The sequence below is a fragment of the Danio aesculapii genome, chromosome 11 (assembly GCF_903798145.1).
Source record: "Danio aesculapii chromosome 11, fDanAes4.1, whole genome shotgun sequence".
Taxonomy (NCBI): domain Eukaryota; kingdom Metazoa; phylum Chordata; class Actinopteri; order Cypriniformes; family Danionidae; genus Danio; species Danio aesculapii.
The window spans coordinates 15909694-15915693 of record NC_079445.1 but is presented as its reverse complement, the minus strand read 5'-3'; positions in this window follow the sequence as shown (position 1 = coordinate 15915693).

The window sequence follows — 6000 nt, the reverse complement described above, 5'->3', positions numbered from 1 at the left end:
GAAAATGAAAGCGAGCCCCAGACCTTTGCGTGTTCTAGTCTCGAAAACTACATATTTATAGGCTGTATTACCAAATAGATAATATTTTTAGGGTAATGGTGTCATAAAATATGATGACAGACATTCACAGCTTAATTTTAATATCTCAATAGAAGCTTTGAATGTAAATATGACGTGACAATATGACGTTTTATGTGAGAACGGTCAGAAGCAATTCTAATAGATACAGAATTCTAGTTCCCCTGTAAATATAGCCTACTCTTGTGTCCATGTTAACACAGAATAAAGCAAGTGCATTGAAGCCCATTCCGACCAATCACAGACGTTTCTGTTGAGCTCCTGAGCACACAAGCATTCAGCTTATGCTGATATGCTCTCTCATTGGCTGCAGCTCTTTACTACATCTGACCACACGTGGGGTCGAGTCGGCCGACTGCTCTGGAATATTCAGCATGCTAGATATTGGATTTCCATCTGCGAGGGGTCGGCGACGCCTCAGCATCTTTGATGCGTTGTTCAGTAGTTCACGCATAAAGACTGGCGAGCCCCGTGCACCCGCAGATTTCACACTACAGCAGCCCGATCTGTCGGCGAGCTCGTTAACTTCCAAATCGGGCTCAAATCAGGCTTAAAATCCTGTAGTGTGAACTAGGCTTTAGACAACCTAGTGGTCCTCATCTCCCCCAGGAGCACTAAATCAATACCTAACTTAGTGCAGACACCCAATTGACATAGTCCACTGCATCCCAGATATCCTGAGCTCAGGAAATCCACAGCCTCCCAGTGGCTTGGATTACAGGCACACGCCAATGATGACGAAAGCTGATAGAATCAGAGCTGTGGAGAATCTGATCACCACAGCGACCTCTAATAGAGGAAAACTGAATGATGGAGAAAAGTTGACTTCAAACATTTTCAAAGACTTTTTTGTTTATTTTAGTGTGATGACTTCAAGGAATAGACAAATTTACTAATCTACAACGTTAAATTGCTTGTTTGTGTGTCTGTGTGTGTGTGTTCATGCATGTATGTAGAGCAGAGACATGCAAATACATTTTGATGAGCAGTGGCTAAAGTGGAAAAAATTACACTTTTTTACTTTTTAATAAGTAAAATATGTATTAGGGGATATTTCACCCAAAATTCATCCTTTACTCGCCTTCAAAATGATAGTTAATCCAAAACTTATATTTCATTCACCATTTACTCACTATACTTTAATAAAGGTTAATATAGGTTTATACTACAAATAACATATCTTAGGTCTAGAATAAGTCACATTTTAACTATCTTATTTATATTTAAATTTAAATAACAGTTATTACATAAATAATGTAAAAGTCTGCGTTTCTCTGTGTCGCTCAGGCTGCACTGCAGTGTCTATTCTCAGGTGCGATCCCACTACTGATCAGCACGGGGACTTTGACCTGCTCCGTCTCCGACCTGGGCCGGTTCACCCCTCCTTAAATGACCTGGTGATCCCAAGCTCCCCCAGGAGCACCATATCGATACCGAACTTAGTGTGGACACCCGATCGACATAGTCCACTGCAGTCCAGAAGCCCTGAGCTCAAGCGATCCGCAGCCTCAGCCTCCCAGTAACTTGGATTACAGACGCACGCCACTGAACCCGGCGAGAACTAAGAGAATCATAGCAACCTCTAGTTGATGAAAACTGAATGATGAAGTAAAGTTGACTTGGCTTTATAGGGCGTTGAATAAAAGAATCATGTGGAGTAGACTGTACAATTGAAACACATTTGTTGTTGTTATTACATTGATACACAATATTTCAGTCATTACTGTTTTGTGCAGTTTTTTTGTGCTCCAACTGTACTCTCGGTTTACCCCACATGAAACTATTTGTTATGGTAATTCTATAATTTCAGCGCTTATTCAACAACTAATGTAAACAAATCACCCATATCATATTAACTTTTCTACAGCTACATATATTATGGTACAATTTATTTAAAGTAGTAAAAAACTAAAGTATACTGAAGAAGTTATTACATTATATCATTTAATAATACTCCAGTATGCTGTAACGTTTATTAACAAAGTGTTGTAAATACTAACATATCCATTATTCAGTTTTCCTCCACTAGAGGTCGCTGTGATGATCAGATTCTCTGCAGCTCTGATTCGTTCAACTCATTCCGTGTTCAGCGGCGCACACCTGTAATCCAAAATACTGGGAGGCTGAGGCTGCACATCGCTTGTGCTCTGGGCTGCAGTGGGCTATGCTGAGCTCGTGTCCGTGTTAAGTTCGGCATTGATAAGGTGTTCCTGGGGGAGCTTGGGACCACCAGGTTGTCTAAGGAGGAGTGGATTGTCCCAGGTCGGAGACAGAGCAGGTTGAAGCCTCTGTGCTGATCAGTACTGGGAACGTACCTGTGAATAGATGCTGCAGTGCAGCCTGAGAGACGCTGACTTTTTATTTGTAAATTTTTTAAATATTAAAACAAACTATAAAAATGACCATAAAATAAACCATCTCTGAATAAATGATTCAATTTATGATTAGCTGTATGCAATATACTACTGGCACAGAAATAAAGAAAAAAAGAAACACAAAATAAGGTGCTGCTTTTTGCCCTATTTTGGTGAGAGTTTTAACAAAGGCTAATATACAGGTAAAATAAAATAGTGTAGCTAATATTAGTATGAGAACCCTGAATCTGACCAATTAAATGAATAATATTTCAGGTAAAAATCCCTTTTAAAATGTTCTCCTGAAGAAGAAATACTAGAAATATCAGGTATTTAAAACTGTAAAGTGAAACCTCAATATTGCTGTTCATGTCTGTACAGGCTAATAAATGATTCTGTGTGCCAAAATGTTATGCTGGTTAATCAAGAGAAAATAACTCAAGTGAAGAACTTTATTATTCATCTTAGTATAAGACTGTTTACATACTTTAGACCATGGATGTTGGGAAAAGTCAGATTTTCGCCTCATTTTAAGAAAGCTATTATGATTCAAAACAGTGCCTCCTTGCGGTCATGAAATGAAGTCATAAAATTTTTACGTCATATAATATCACATATCTTCCAGTGAGAGGCACTACTATAATAGTTTGACATACATTATTTAGTGCATTTATTTAACAGAGGTTACACATGAGATTGAGATTATTTCTGGAGTCTATAAACAAAATCAACAAGTAAAGTTTTGATTAATACAAATAACTATTGCATGGTTACATTATTAATCCCTAAATCTTTATTTCTGAATTATTTACTTTTAGAAAATTATTTCACAATAAAATAATATAATCGCAAAACTCTCTGTGTTTCTCAGGCTGCACTGCAGTGTCTATTCACTGGTGCAATCCTACTACTGATCAGCACAGGAGCTTTGACCTGCTCTGTCTCTGACCTGGTCGGTTCACCCCTCCTTAGACAACCTAGTGGTTCTGAACTCCCCCAGGAACACCATATCAATACCTAACATAGTGCAGACACCCAATTGACATAGTCCACTGCAGCCCAGAAATCCTGAGCTCAAGAAATCCACAGCCTCCCAGTGGCTTAGATTACAGGTGCGCGCCAATGAACCTGATGAAAGCTGATGGAATCAGAGCTGTGGAGAATCTGATCATCACAGCGACTTCTAATAGAGGAAAACTGAATGATGGAGAAAAGTTGACTTCAAACGTTTTCAAAGACTTCGCTTTTTTGTTTATTTTAGTGTGATGATCTACAACGTTAAATTTCTTGTTTGTGTGTCTGTGTGTGTGTGTGTGTGTTCATGCATGTATGTAGAGCAGAGACATGCAAATACATTTTGATGAGCAGTGGCTCAAGTGAAAAAAATGACACTTTTTTTTACTTTTTAATAAGTAAAATATGTATTAGGGGATATTTCACCCAAAATTCATCCTTTACTCGCCTTCAAAATGATAGTTAATCCAAAACTTATATTTCATTCACCATTTACTCACTATACTTTAATAAAGGTTAATATAGGTTTATACTACAAATAACATATCTTAGGTCTAGAATAAGTCACATTTTAACTATCTTATTTATATTTAAATTTAAATAACAGTTATTACATAAATAATGTAAAAGTCTGCGTTTCTCTGTGTCGCTCAGGCTGCACTGCAGTGTCTATTCTCAGGTGCGATCCCACTACTGATCAGCACGGGGACTTTGACCTGCTCCGTCTCCGACCTGGGCCGGTTCACCCCTCCTTAAATGACCTGGTGGTCCCAAGCTCCCCCAGGAGCACCATATCGATACCGAACTTAGTGTGGACACCCGATCGACATAGTCCACTGCAGTCCAGAAGCCCTGAGCTCAAGCGATCCGCAGCCTCAGCCTCCCAGTAACTTGGATTACAGACGCACGCCACTGAACCCGGCGAGAACTAAGAGAATCAGAGCTGTGGAGAATCTGATCATCACAGCGACCTCTAGTGGAGGAAAACTGAATGATGGAGTAAAGTTTGACATAGTAGTTTATTATAATGTAAACAGAAGGCAACTGTCGATTTAGCTTATCATATAGGCTATTGCATGGTAATGGATAAAAAGAAACAACAGTAACATCTAGTAGACAAGACTAAAACAGTAAAGTCCACTGGGAAAAGTAAAACAAATTGTTGTTTTATTTACATTTTTACTAGTCATACAATTATACATTTTAACACAAAAAATAATTGATATAAATCGATAATACATATAAAATCTATATTTTCATAGCTCAATTATTTATGATTTGCCATTTAACAGTAAAACATCTCGTCAAAGGCCACAGTTCATCAAGAAATGAAAAGGTTTTAAATGCAAACTGAAAAGCAGTTCAGTGACTAACATTCACTCATTCAGTGAGTTAAACTTCTCTGTATAACCATAGTTCAAATAATAATTAAATTACCTCAATTCCAGTGGGTTTAATACTGGTACACATATTGTGTCTGGAATTTATAAAAGTTTAATGAATAAAGTTTACATGGTTAAAAACTTTATTTTCATTAATGTGGTATTGCTGATTAGCTATGGTTTTAATCTAATAACATAAAATTATGATTCCATTTATGAAATATTGATTCTCCAAGTCCAAACGAAATACAAAAATATATATTTTGAGTCCATTATGGGGTTGATACACTGTAAAAAGTGATTAGTTAATTGTGAGTAAACTAGTAAAAGGTTAGTAAAATTACTGTGAGTACATTCATTCAAGCACTAATTAAATCAATACTTTTCAGTCACTTAATGTGGTGTTAGATGCAGATGTGGCCTCTATCAGTGTAATCTACATTTCATCTATTTTGCACAATAAAGCTCAAGGGCACTATATTGTAAAATAATGCAAGTTGTTGAATATAGTTTAATAATCACAAACATTCTCATAATCATTTTATATTTATAAAACAGCTAAAAGCATATTCAATGACAGAGAGGACACACAGTTTGTTAGTTTTTACACTAGATTAAAGAACTTGTGGTTTTTAATTGGTGCTGTTGTTGTTGTATTTTATAACACTGTTCACCCCAGGGTTAGTGTAATTCATCATAACGTGCTGCTAAAGCTGAAACAGTATCAGTTTATGGAACAGATTGCATGAGATTCTGTCGACTCCAATAGATGTTAAAAGCACCGATGGTCACAGTTGCATCTGACACCACAGTTAGTAGATGAGTAAGAGTAAATTCACTGATGAATATGTAACTCAGTATGTTACTGATTCTTCCAGTTATTCACTTCATGAAGGAATTTTTTAAGAAACATTTTTTTTTTTTAAATTGGAAGATTAAGATTGATGACTGTGAAAATGGTGAATTAACATTTTTGAGTGAACTATCACTTTAATTGTTCTGATTTGCTGAAACTTAAAACAAATGAAACTTTTATATATATTATTGTTTACCTATATTAGCAGACGAAAAACATTGCACACTACAGTAATGACTGAGATGTTGTGTAAATGTAAAAAAAAAACCCTCAACAAAAAATGTTTTCCAACTATATGCTTAGTCTACCCTTCGAG